The 14,577-nt window shown below is 42.5% G+C and overlaps 1 protein-coding gene across 4 annotated transcripts in view; it reads right to left on the reverse strand.

The window, feature by feature from the left end:
- The window catches only part of Tnks (tankyrase), a 153,443-nt gene that overhangs the window by 122,528 nt on the left and 16,338 nt on the right, over window positions 1-14,577 (reverse strand). The gene's annotated exons all lie outside the window — the stretch shown is intronic.

Genomic DNA, 14,577 nt, shown 5'->3' on the forward strand with positions numbered 1-14,577 from the left:
AGGATGTAATAGAACCACAGTGACAGCTGGGTGAAGGGACTCTGCAGTAGGACTACAGATGGACTAATGAAGTGGTCAGAACACTACGGGACTGGGAGCCGAACTGTGTGCCACAGGTGGTAGTGACACTGTCTGTGATGATTACGAATCCGAGCAAACCGGGAAGGGAAGCTAGACACACCTGAAGATACAGAACCAGACACTCTACCGAGGGTCAGTTTTCACTAGAAAGGGGACAGGAGAGCCGGCTAGGCCTCAAGCGGGGTAAAGACTGCATAGACAGGTGAGAAAGGCTCTGGAGGGACCCTCACAGAAGCCAGGGACCACGACGACGACGACGACGACGACGACGACGACGACGATGACGACGATGATGATGACGACATTAGGCAAAGGCCCACAGGAGGAGAAAAGGGAAGACGGCCATTCCTAACATGAAAGTAGAGTAATTGTACTGCACTGTTAAACTACAAGCTACATCGCAATGGATTAAAAATGGAAACGGCACAGATCAGCATTTAGTAACTTATCCCACTTTGTGGCTCCATGGCACTAGCTCCACACTAGTACTTACTTGGTCAAGTTAGACACTTGGCATTTTACATAAAACTGAAGGGTAGTAAAACAGTCATATCTTCCTCCACTTTATGCATACATTAAATAAATGAGAATCCTATGGAAAATGAGGGGGAAAAAGATGTGTCTTCTACGCTATCTATAGAAATTCACTCATTTTCAAGAGAGCAAGTACTAAGAAACTCTCCCAAAATAAAAAATATGACTCCACAGACATGAATCACAAAGTCAGAATTACACTTCTCCTAGATAACCCCTCGAATTAAGCTGAAGTTGGGGGGGGGGGGCAAGTCAATTTACGTAGATTCGAATAGTGACGTTCTGGAGTGCAAGCTACCTGCCGTCAGCGGCCATGGTTTAGTCTGCGGCTCTTCCCGGGCACACAGGTGAGGGCTGGCTGGAGGTTCCACTTCCCAGTCTCTACCTCCCCTCTCCTCACTAGTACAACCCTGTTCTTCACAGGCCCCTCCCGTAAGGAAAGGAAGGGCTCTGGGCAATTGCCCAGTTTGGTTCCGACTGGGATGGAAAGGACAGCGATGGTTCGGTGAGGTCAGGAAAGCCAGGCCACTCAAATTCTTTGAGCCATAGCAAGGAGCTTGACCTGGAGGAAGGTCTATCAGGTGGCCAAATCTGTCTGCCAGCTAATGTCAACAGCAGACATGGGAAGATGAGGTCAGGAAGACAGGTATGGCCTTTTTGTGAGGAAGAAACACAGGCAGCTCCAGTGACACCACCAAAGGAGGACAGAAATTCCCTTGGCTCACATCGGCCACTTAGCTGGGCGTTGGAAACCCTGGAAAGCCTTTCCACTTCGGCGGCGTCGGCGGCGTTCACTTGCTTCCTCAGTCTGAGGTCATCAGAGTGTTGCTGCCCTCCGAGCTGGAAACAGGACTCCCAGACAAGAGAGAAGTAAAGGGAGAAAGGGCTTGGACACAGAATGCTTAGTGTTGAAGCGGTAAGCCTCTTCAGATACACACACCCATGCATTCCTAGCCAAAGATGTGTCATCTGCCTACCTCCAAAAAACAGGCTGGAAAACAAGTCTTTTAGAGCTGAGTACACAGCTGTCTCAAGAAGATCAAGTTCTCTATTGGTGAAGAACTAGATGAATTCAGGGAGAAGAAAACAGCATCTGCCACAGCTTTGTAAGTCATAGGTGGAAATTTGCTTCATTTTTAAGTAACTGAGAAACTATTCCTAAGAAAAATCACTTCATGCTATTTGAGTCTTAAAAGGTTTTTCAGATAGCTGAATGTGATGTTCAGTTTAAGTCAACTTGCCACAAATGAGAATCACCTGAGGAGGGAGTGTCACCTGAGAGATCGACTGGATTGCCTCAAGACTGCCTTAACTGAGGCGGGAAGACCCACCTGGTGTGACAGCGCCTTCAGGTAGCAGCCCAGATGAAAGGGGCATGGAGAAGGCAGGCTACCCTGCTGCCCTGCTGCCCTGTGGCCTTCCCTCTTACAGACCCATTTCCTGCTCAGGGCTGCGGCTCATTCCTTCACTGACAGGAGAAGTGAGTCTCCAGAACCTGCTAGGTTTTTGGCACCTGACTGGGACTGCTTAGGCAGCTGTTACTATTTCAATGTAAGCCGATATAATAATAATAATAATAATAATAATAATAATAATAATAATAATAATTCCTATCTGTCTGTTCCTACAGAACTCTAATACACTATATAAAAATGAACAAAGTAGAGTCAAACAAATACAATGGCATACACCTCCAATCCCCAAATTCTGGAGGCAGAGCCTGAACAAACGAGTTTGTAGGCCAATCTGGGCCATATAATGAGAGTCTCTCTCAAAAACAATAAAGAGCTGAGAAGATTATCCAGTCAATAAAGTGCTCGGTACACAAGCAGAAGGATATGAATCTGAATCTATTATACCCATGTAAAACTAAATGCTGAGCACTGTGGTGTGTGTCGGATAGAAGCAACCCTGAAGCTCCTGGCTAAACAAGAGACCCAGTCTCAAAAAATAAGATGGAGGGCGACTCATCTTAGGAGGACACCCAACATGAACCTCTGCGCTCCACACGCACACAAGAGCACGTGTGTACACACACACACACACACACACACACAATAAAAACTAAAGAACAAGAACAAAATTGGAGCAGACCAAGCAAACTCCTGCTGTAGCCTACAGATGGAGGAGACCTGGCATGGCCTTGGAAGGTAAGGATGACTGGGTCCTAGAACTGTAGGAACACTTTAGTCTGTGGAGATTCCATGTGGGAAAGAAGCAAGCCAAGAGCTACAAAAGGTCATTCAATATCTGCCCCTCACTAGCTGCTAAAGTGATATGATTTGTAAATTTCAGCACACTCTTGTTGCTAAATAATGTCGTTATTTCACACATTCAAAGAAAATTTAAAATACAAGAAAAGCATCGTGCTAGCATTGTAAGGAAAATCTAAATTCAAAACACATGCCTAACTGAATACACTTAGCTATATTCCTTATTCTGATCTTTAAATATTACAATTAAGGCCATTCAAATGATTCAATACTAAATGTAAGGTCACTGATATTTATTCCCCAGGTCTGAGCTCAAAGATGGAGGTGAAAAAGTCATTCCACTTAACATTTAGCATCTTAAGCTTGCCTACGATTAAAGCCTGCAAGAAACGACCTTAAACCTTAATTGTGGCATGCACAATACTAACAAAAGAAGAAACCAAAGGTGTGTGGAGTCTTGTAAACTGAAGTTTTTATAAAGGCAGCAACAACAGATTCAAAAGGCATTTTCCTCCTAAATGGACTACCAACAAAGCTACAAGCATTGAATCACAGTAAGAAAGTTCATATTACAATTCATTTTTAATTTTTTCCGTAAGTATTGTAAGATCCAAGAACACCCCAAAGATACTCAAAGTAACATAAGGGAATTTTGAAACTGTCAGGAACACTGACATAGGTGGTAAGGACAGACAGACAAGTGGTGATAGAGGACCCTCTCCGTCCCGCTCGATACCTTAGAAGGGAAAATATTACGGTGTTTTACGGAATTCCAGGCAGGAGACTGGCCTGCTTTGTTTTCTACTGCTTCGATAAGACATTGTAACCAAAAGCACTTACACTTTCCAGGTCACAGTCCAACATGAAGGGAAGTAGAGGCAGGAAACTCAGGAACTGAAGCAGAGACCTATGGAACCCTCCTTACTGGTGATCTCTCTTTCCACTGCTTGCTCAACCTGTTTTCTTATACAACTTAGGACCACCTGCCTGGGTCGGCTCCGCCCACACTGGGCCGGGCCCTCCCACATCAATCATTAGAAAAAAAAAATGCTCCACAGACTTGCCCACAGGCCAATCTGATGGAGACAGTTCCTCAACTGAGATTCCCTCTTCCCAGATATAGCTGTGTAAAGTTGACAAAAACTAACCAACACAGGGGCCTTTATACAGTAACTGGAGAGCTTTTAAACACTTTCAACCCGACACACTCACCCAGTTCCCTAACTAACACTGTGGCTCCGCATCTGTTAGCAACTCCGGAGGTCCATTACCCATAGGGATTTCTAACTCTGCTAAGTTAAATCTGAGTCTATATGGACCTTGGCTGACGTGTGGAAGGCAGCTGCAAAATGAGAGGATGTTTATGGCACAACAGCCCCTGCCTGCCTTTATTGCCAATCCTATCCTCTTTCTAGATCTAACCCTGCTTTGCAGTTTTGGGGTTTACTGTACTTTATGAGGGAAATTTGCATGCTGTCACGACCATCTGTAATCTGGGAGTAGGGAAAGAACTTGCAGTTTACTTTAAAAGCATCCAGTCTTCTACGTACCAAGTGAGGTCTACCTAGTCTACATACACTAAACCACAGACACCCAGTAATCAACTTCTGATTACTCTGTAATATACATCCATGACAAATCAACACTTTCTATTTAACTCAGCCGTTACTGCTTCCTTTCCTACTTTGATTCTAACTACATTAGTTTTTAATCATTAGGAGATATATCAGCGTCTGACCATTTGATCAAAAGTCACAAAGGGGAGTATTTTTCCCTGTTGATTTTTTATTTGTCAAAAGCAGATCCTAACTGAAAATTTTTCTATTATAGAACCCGATTTAGAAAAAGAAGGAAATTTAAGCTAACAGTGAAGTACAGAGAAGTAAGAGTGCCTTCCCTAGCTGAGTGCAGAAATCTCCAGGAACAAGGAAGACCAGGAGCTTTAAAAAACTGTAGGGAAATATGACGTGGGACAGAAAAAAAGACAGTTGGATTCCAATGCAAAACCCATAGCTCAGTAGCAGAAGACAGGTATCCTGTCTGGGCAGGCGAGAGGCCAGAGAAAGCCTACACTCCTCAACACTGTCCCCGCGTCCCCTTCACTGCTGTGAAATAGGAAGACAGGATTTCCAGTCCACTCCAGCCTAAAGCAGAGGGATAAACCGTGGGGAATGTTACAAGCAGGCCTGAGGGCCAAGTGCAAGTCTCCTCCTGGTTAGGCAATCACACTGCAGTAGTGACAGCCTTTGGAAAAGAACAAAAGGAAATGCTGAGACACAGCTAACAGAAACCACGCTTGGGGCGCTCTCCCCTAGCATGTCTGTCCATATCCTCCACAACCTAGAAAGCATACATACTTCCACCCCCTAAACCCCAGCTCCTAAAGAACTCTTCCAAAGGCTCTGAAACAGGAACAGAAGAAAGGATTCCCGAAGAGACGGGAGTAATGCAGGGTAGGAAGAGAAGTACTGCAAAACTGACAGACTTCTCACAGCTAAAGGAGGATGGAAGTTCCCAGGCTGAGAGCTCCCAGGCTGCCAGTGAGAACAGACCGACACCACGGCACAGTCTAACAGTTAGTTCAACGGCAAACCCTTCCTAAGTCCTTCAGAAAGGAAACACACGACAGCTACAGAACTAAACGGTAAGTGTAGACTAGAAGAAGCAGCTCATGTGCCAATCTCAGAAGACAGAAAAACCGCTCAAGACCTGGAATTCTGTTAGTAGTTTCTGTCTCCCTTCCTTTATTTCATCATAGAATTCTACAGACAAGGGTATTCTTCTTGGAGGAAGAGAAAAAACGAAATGCAGTACAATGGACAAATCATAACTAGAAGTCAGAAGAAAACCACAAAAAAACACTAACACAATTAAAAAAAATCCTAGTCTGAAGAGATGGCTCAGTGGTTAAAAGCACTAGCTGCTCTTCCAAAGGTCCTGAGTTCAATTCCCAGCACCCACACAGCAGGTCACAGACATCTATAATGGGATCTGGTATGTGGATGTACATGAAAATCCAAGCTTCATTTTATCTTAATGATTAAATTATTCAACAAGTGGTTCAAAGCCACTGAACCAATCTTAGAATAATTCAGAAAAATAATCTCTTTAAATCCTTGCCTCTCAGTGCACAGCAAAAAACAAAACAAAACAAAACTACAGTAATTACAGTACAAAATAGTGAAACTACAAAAAAAATCTAGGGAGACATGCTGTTGTGGGATTTTTGTTCACTGTGTGAAGAAATATTGCTGTGACTGGTGTAATAAAAAGCTGAACAGCCAAGCTAGGCAGGAGGTATATATAGGCGGGACTTCTGGTAGAGAATAAGAAACTTGGAGGAGAAGCCGGGAGGTGGTGGCGCACGCCTTTAATCCAGTGCTCAGGAGGCAGGGGCAGGCGGATCTCTGTGAGTTCGAGGCCAGCCAGGGCTACAGAGTGAGTTCCAGGAAAGGTGCAAAGCTACACAGAGAAACCCTGTGCATGTCTGTGCTTACTGCATTTCAAAAACAAACTACGGAAGTATTACGGAAGGTGCAAGGGCTGTGTGAGGAACATAAACTAGTAGACTCTCTAAAGCAAGCCAGGCTAGCAGCACAGAGCTATAAGCAAGAATCTGAGATTCCATGCACAGCACTGTTAGGAGAACTTCCAGTATCTGCACCTACTTCCTCCCACAGACCTCCCCAGGGTTCCTGTAAATACAATCTAAGAACACAGGACCAAATATAACATCACCTGAAAGGCCATCATAACATGTCCTAACTTATAGAACCTTGTATAAATATTAAATGTTCTTAATCTCACTAAACATGCGAGTCTTAACTGAATTTTATGTGTCCTCCAACAAAGATCCTCAATTTTGTTCATGCATGAAACAGAGAGGGGGGATTTGAAAAGAACAGTCTGAGCTATACGCTGCTTTGAGAGAAGCATAGACCCACTGCCTCCCAGAGTCAGGAGACGTCAGTCTGCGGTCCAGGGAGCAGCATGTAATGGCACACAGGTAAAGCCACGGAACACATGGCAACATACAGATTAACAAAAATGGGCTGAGTTTAAGTGTAAGAGCTAGTCAGTGGTAAGCCTGAGCTCATGGTCGAGCAGTTTTAATTAATATAAGTCTCTGTGTGTTTACTTGGGTCTGAGTGGCTGAGGACCAGGTGGGACACAGAAAAACTTTCAGCTACAGAACAGAGTTTACTGCATACCAGTGGTTTAAGAACTCTAAGATTAGAAATCTGCTCTCAGAGTACGGGTATCCCCTGGGACTAGGTTAAAAACGCAAACTATCAGGCCCCACTACAGACAACCAGAAGAGAAACTCTGGGATGTGGCTCAGAAATGCGTGTTTCAACAAACCTTCCAGTTTGAAAACTGTGGTTACATAGCTTGAGGAGTGTGTAATTCTCCTGAAAATTATACGTAAGCTTGGACATCTGCATTTGGCAGGCATTTTTTCAGGATGAACAAGGGAGCCTGTTACTTAGATAGAAACAAAAATATTTGCTCTCAAAGATAGAATTTAAGCTTTCAGGCAAATATCTGAATTTTATAGCATTACAAAGCTATTATAACCTTAGCAGTTTCCCAGTAAGCATCACTTTTCTAAGATTGGTATTACTAACAAATGTGCTGCTTGTTATTTTTATCATAAAGATACTAATGCTTTGAAAGATTTGCATGGCTTACTGAAGACTAAACCATATAGCTATAAGATCCAATTCTGTAAAATAGGTCAGTGGATTTTAATATGCCAGAAATATGAAAAATTCATTGATAAGGCTGCAAATTCTCTTTATGAAAACTAATTAAGCAAATTGTATTTTGAAAAAAAAACCATTAAAATAGCACTTCCTTCTGCACTCCATTATCTGTTCCATGAATTCAGCCTATATAATACACACAATGTCAGGTAAAAGACAAGAATTGGGCTGTCTTCTATCAGTCCAGGCATTAAACTGACTCAAAATACAAAACAACCCCTTTTTTCTTTTCATTAGCCTTTGATTCAGAAAGAATCTAACTGCAAGTGTTATTTACTCTCAAATAATGGAGTCTATGTATTTTTATCTCTACATATTAATTTATACTGTAAGTCTCAACAGACATAACCTATAATAACAAAGATGCAGTCAATACAGTCGTCCCCTTTCTCCACAGTGCTGCTTTCTGCACTGGTGGCCTGCAGTCAGCCACTGTCTGGGAGGATTATATGGAAAAGATCAGAAATAAATAACGCCTAAGTTTTAAATCAGAAGTCATTCCGGTAGCAGTGTGGTGGGCTGTCTTTTGTGCTGTGTTGTGCCCAGGGTATCCAGTCTGTTTCTACCCACTGTCACTGCCCCATCTCAGCTCTCATGGTATTGAAGCGCTTTCCTGACTTCACTCATATTTTAGCTAATAAGCTGATGATTCAGATACAAGAGAAAGGAGCTAAACGTGCTTCCTTCAGGAGAAAAGATGGAGGCTCTTGACTTAGGGACATTTTGAGAGAAGATCAAGACTACATTCAAATCATTTACTACCAATGATTACATTTCTATAGTATTGCTGCTAATCTCTTATGCCTAACTAATCTATTGAACCTTACAAAAAGTGTGCATGTGTGGGAAAACATCTAGAGCTTGGTATGATGCAGTCTCAGGCACCTCACAACCCTGAGGGTTAGGGAGGATTGCTACACCTTTGAGTATTAAGAGTCCTGAGATGAAGACGTTTGAGAAACTACATTTGACTCCAAGTGTTCTCTAGATATTTCCTCCCCATGAAACATTCCCTCCTGGAGGGAAGGGAGGAGGTTCACTTCACAGGAAAGTTGCTCAAAATTCAATATGCCCCACCCCAAGGATACACACACAAGCAGTAGAAAACTTCTGGAGGAAGAGGCTGTCCCATGGGGCTGCCAGCAACTTGTGTCCATATTCAAGTAGGGTGCTTTCTGTAGGTGAGCTGATGTGGCTTTCCGGTGATACAGCCTCCAGAGCCTTCAGGCTCCTTGAAGGAACCTCAGTAAACTCACTGTTTCTCCAAGCTAAACTTTGGTGGAATTGTTTCTGTGATCTGCCATTCTTATCATACTTAGGGGTGGAGGTGGGGGCTATGTGTTCATATATTCCCAGGAAAAGTCACACAATGCATTAGTACCCAAAGAGGGTGAACAAAGACTAAGACAAGTCTAAGATTTGTAACTGAGGCTGACCCATTTGAAGGTGGAGCACAGGAGCAATCCCGATATGGCTACTTTCCCCCATGTGGTAAGGGATGGCATACCACCCTGATGTAGGGGAAGTTGTGTATGGTGATATAGGTATCATATATATGGTGATATCACCAATATGGGTGATAATACCCACAAATGAGGCTGAGTTATCAGATGATGGAGCATCTTTAGGAAAATCCCAGGGTAGTGGTTTCTTCTATGTGATATGGGGTGTGGCATGCCTCTTAGATGAATGAGGCCTAGCATTTGAGTAAGAGGATGCCTCCAAACAGACTACACTGTAGTCCCTCAAAGCAGCACATACTGGACAGGACTGTAAGCAGGCCATGGCAGATAGTGTCCGGATTTCTACTGTTGAGTGGTAAGACATACAACTGAAGCTGAGCTGTCCACTCGGAACTTGCCAGTGTAAGGGAGGGTCACAACAGGAAAAAGACATGTGAATGCTATCTTCCACATTAGCACCTGGTTTGGCAAGAAAAGTGGTGGGAGTGTGTGGGAGCCCGTTTTCAGGTTCCTCGTGGCTTTACCTAGCAGGTCTGCATAGAGAGGATGATTAGGACCACGGCCTGAGTGCAGGTGTCTGAGATGGTCTGCACTTGGCTGTGCTGGGGGTAGGTCTTTTGCTCCACCCCTTGGGCAGAGACAGTCAGGGCCTTTTGGAATAGGTTCCAGGCCCTCTCGAGGCTACCCTGTCTTTTCTGTTTATCTCCACAATCTAAATCCTTCTATCTAATATTTTCTGCTGCTCACACTCAAGAAAACTCTGGGGAACTGTGGGGTTGGTGGGTAAATGCCCCGGAGGAGTATGGGGAGGTGAGCTGGAAGTGCTAGATTACCGTTTCTTACAACTTGTGGGGTGCACAGGAATAGGGTACAAATTAGATCTGTGCCCTACTAGAATCCAAAAACTCAGAAACCATGGGAAGAACCAAAGAGTGAAAAGGAAGATGGCAAGAAGAATCAACAAGACATTTGTCAGGTCTAATTTTCAATACAGAGAAGAGAAAACTGGGATTCAACAAGCAGCTGGCAGCCTCAGTAAGGGCCCAGGACAGGGACTACAGTAACCAGGGGTAATACACTGCATCTGAAACACAGTGAAAGGACCCCTCACACGCTGTTTCACCAAGCTGCTGGAACGTGGGGACAGATGAGCTGTCTGCCTGCCTAGGAACAGAGAAAATGATTACTACAATGACTCATTCCCTACTGGAGAGAAAAGCTGCAGAATCTGAGGCAACATGAGGAAAATCAGTCCCTGAGGGACTGGACTTGCTCCTGTGAGCCATTAGGGAGGGATCCTTGGTTATCATTGGCTTGGGCTATATGGTCAGTATGACAAGGGCTATATGGTAAACAGGAGGAAAGAGGAACTGGGTGTAAGAAAGGCCATGTTCGATGTCCCCTGCCAGGTGCTGTATAACAGCTCCCTCCCCAAGACTGAAACACTCCACCCTGCAGGAAGCTCCTTCAACAGGAAGGTACACAACTCCAAGAGCTCAGGGAAGTCCCTCAAACTGACCAGATAATGGCTCTAGGCCCTCCCCTGCCAGAATAAGCAACAAAGGGGGAGAGTTCCTCTCAGAGGAGCAGAGTTAAGCAGCAAAGACTGAGGGCAGCCCAGCTGCCTGAGGGAAGTGGAAACAGCCCAGCTGCCTGGAAGAGGTTTAGACCAGAGTCACTAGGAAAGGACACTCTCCAACACTTTTATGAGTTGTCACTCAAGCTGGGATGGGCTTTGGTGATATGGCTGCCTTTGAATCATTTTTGCTCCTGAAAGTGACCCCAATAAAACTCACTGGTTCACCAAGTTGGACTTTGGTGGTGTCCATACTTCGTTCTATCATGGGCTCCCTATCTGGGGTGAGTAGAGACATGTGTGTTGTGTCTCCCCAGGAAAAGTTTTGTCATATAACACCAAGCCAGACAGGATTATGTTCACAGGACAGTTAACAAAGAAGTTAATTCAGCAAAGATTGGGACAGGGCTTTAGTGGCTTTGCTGAGTGAGACCCATGGTAAAATGTGATTTTTACAAATATTTAACAAAATTTATCAGGATTTTCTTAACACTCTTTAGACTTAAAAGAATTGCTAAAAAAAAAAAAAAAAAAAAAAAACCAAAAAAAAAAAAACCCTCTGATTTAATGACGTTCTTCAATAATTACTTACAATCAAACATTTTATATTTACAAACAAATGATAAGATAGTTCACCATCCTGGGAACTGTGAGAGATGGCTCAGCAGTTAAGGATGCTTAGTGCTCTTGCAGAAGACTCAGGTTTGGTTCCCAGCACCACAGTGGGCAGCTCAAACTCCAGTTGCAGAGGATCTAACTCCCTCTTCTGGCTTTTGAGTTCCAACATGCACATGGTATATATACATGAAGTTATGCAGACACACACATACACATGGGCTAAAAAAATCTTAAAAACAAAATCCTAATAATTGTAAATGTTCTACTATCCTACTTACTGAAGACATTTACTTTAAGTGCCCAAGAAAAGGATTAGAGGGACATATCCACCACAAATCACCATTACTTGACTTGGACTGGTAAGATAATGGACTCTTTTTTTTTTCTGCACTTTCAAATTTTAGATGATTACTTTTACTATTAGGAAACCAATCTGAGAAAGCCATGACAACTCAAAACATAATTTTATTTCTCATTACTCTGTAGTTTCCATTGAGTAGCCCAGACCTAATGACTTTAAGGCAGCCAGATACACAGGTTTAAAATCTGTTTCACTTAATAGCCATGTGACTTCTGACCTTGACATAAAAAGGTAGATTAGTACATTAAAATTATTATTTCTAAATATAAGGAAGTCAGACTTGAGATTAGAAATATTTATCTAAAAAGCCAATTCTTCAATGTGAACTGAAAAAACCTATATTAAAGTTCTTGTTTTCATATAATTCCAATAGGATGACAATTATACATTTTGTTGCTACACTTGGGAAACACTGGCTAAATCAAGTTTTTAATACCTTGCTCTACAAATTAGTTCAGAAGATTTTTTTTTCAAATGGGATTTTTCCTACACAAAATATCTCTAGTTTGGACATTATTTTACAAAATAGCTAACATGCAATCATATATTGAAATTCTGTGTCACTGTTTTTTAAAAAAGTCAAATTTCCATAGTTAGTATGAGAAGGTAAGCATCTGGAAAAGGAGAAAGGCACAATGTAATAACAGGATGGATAGGATCATCAAAATGGCTCCCCTAAATATATCAGAATGAGGGCATCCAATACTGTTAGATCTACTTGGACACAACCAACCTTTTCAAAAGCAAATTAGCTACATATTGGGACATTTCATTCATGTTTAAAACTATAACTGGTGATATGAAGACTAGCTTTTAAGAATTGTGGATCATGCCGGGCAGTGGTGGCACACGCCTTTAATCCCAGCACTCGGGAGGCAGAGCCAGGCGGATCTCTGTGAGTTTGAGGATAGCCTGGGCTACCAAGTGAGTTCCAGGAAAGGCGCAAAGCTACACAGAGAAACCCTGTCTCGAAAAACCAAAAAAAAAGGGCTGGAGAGATGGCTCAGAGGTTAAGAGCACTGACTGCTCTTCCAGAGGTCCTGAGTTCAACTCCTAGCAACCACATGGTGGCTCACAACCACCTGTAATGAGATCTGGTGCCCTCTTCTGGTCATACATGCTGTATACAAAAGAAATAAATCTTTAAAAAAAAAAAAATTGTGGATCAGTAGATTCTTTTTAAAGTCAGTTTGACCTTGCAGTTAACAGAAGTCGTCTGTGTTAACTATCAAATGTTACCTGAATCAGACAAATTTTCAAAAAAATTAGGCTCAAACCCATTGTCCCAAGTGCTTAGGCTTTACTAAGACCCCAAGAAACTCACCCGTCAAAAAACTTTTAAGGCCTGGCTTGGCGCACGCCTTTAATCTACAAAGCGAGTTCCAGGGCAGCCAGGGCTGTTACACAGAGAAACCCTGTCTCCAACACCTCCCCACCAAAAAATATAGGAGCACAGTATTTTTCAAACAATACAGGAAAAGTCCATTTCTAGATGTTTGTTTCTTGCACGTGGCTCATTTGATAGTAAGCAAAGAGTTTTTCTTTTACTTCATCCTCACACTATAGCCCTATTCAACCTAATCACGCTCAGTTCTGATCATGAACCCACACGAATGACACACAAGGCTCAGCTCACTTCTTATTACAAAATGCACAATGATAGAAAAATAGAAACTTAAGTGGTAAACAATATAAATTTATCTGGCATGCTAACATCAAGGGCCCCAGTGGTAAGCACCCTCTCTCTCACTGAGGAAAGCCAACTGTTTGGATGGCACAGGAGCATGTGCAGGCTCCAGGTCAGTGGTTCTCAACCTGCGGTCTCGACCCCTTCGTGACACATATCAGATGTCCTGCATATCAGATTCACATTATAATTCACAACACTAGCAAAATCAGTTATGAAGTAGCAATGAAATAATTTTACAGTTGGGGGTTACCTCAACATGAAGAACTGTATTAAAGGGTCGCAGCATTAGGAAGGCTGAGGACCACTGGCTGAACCCATCCTTTTTATTAGGAATCAGTCCCAACACAGACACTGTATTCCTTCTTACTGACACTACTCACCTATCAGACCTTCCCAGCTTCCCTCCATGTGCAAGGTGCTGTGTGAACACATGCACACATGACGTCATAGTCAAACCTTCAGGAAGACACACCTGGGGACTCTATGTTTGCTCATGCCAAGTCCTCCTAAAGAAAATCCATGCACTGAAATCTTCCAGTGTGACAGGATTAGGAAGTGAGGTCTTCAGATAACCTAAGTGAAATTTCCAGCCTTCATAAAACACGAGAGTGCTCATTTACACGTGTTCTCTTTCTTTGTATCTCTCTCTCTGCTCACCACATGAGAATATACTAAAAAGCTGGCAGTCAGCAACTCAGAAGACAACTCTTACCAGAAGCCAACCTTCTGGGGCCCTAATCTCAGACTTGCAGCACTGTGAGTAATTTTTGTTATTTACAAGGCACCCAACTATTGTACTTGCATAATAAGAGCCCAAACTGACTAAGATAACAAGTAATAACATAAATGTTTATGTACCTACTAACTGCTTTGAAATGCATGTTTAACAATGTACAGAAAGTAAGTTTAAAAAATTGAAAAACAAATAGAATGAGGATACAGAAGATGAAAATATTTTGTTCAACTGTATACAATATGTTTGTGTCTTAAGTATTACAAGAGAATTAAAAAGTTTAAAAATGTTTTAAAGATTATAAAGTAGAAAAATACTGACTAGAGATGGTAGTACAGGCCTACTACTACTCATGGAGTGAAGGGAAGGATCAGGAGACCCTCACTCCAACAAACAAAAGGTTAATACATCACTGAAGAAAAATATTATTTATAAATTAGGGTGAGGGTAAGTATACAATCTCAAAAAATAACAACCACAACAACAATAAAACAAACAAAAACTACAGTAGTATAGACTGAGCCTTCCTATTCGTTTTCCAA

This window comes from Peromyscus eremicus, chromosome 17 (genome assembly GCF_949786415.1).
Source record: "Peromyscus eremicus chromosome 17, PerEre_H2_v1, whole genome shotgun sequence".
NCBI classification, from domain to species: Eukaryota; Metazoa; Chordata; class Mammalia; order Rodentia; family Cricetidae; genus Peromyscus; species Peromyscus eremicus.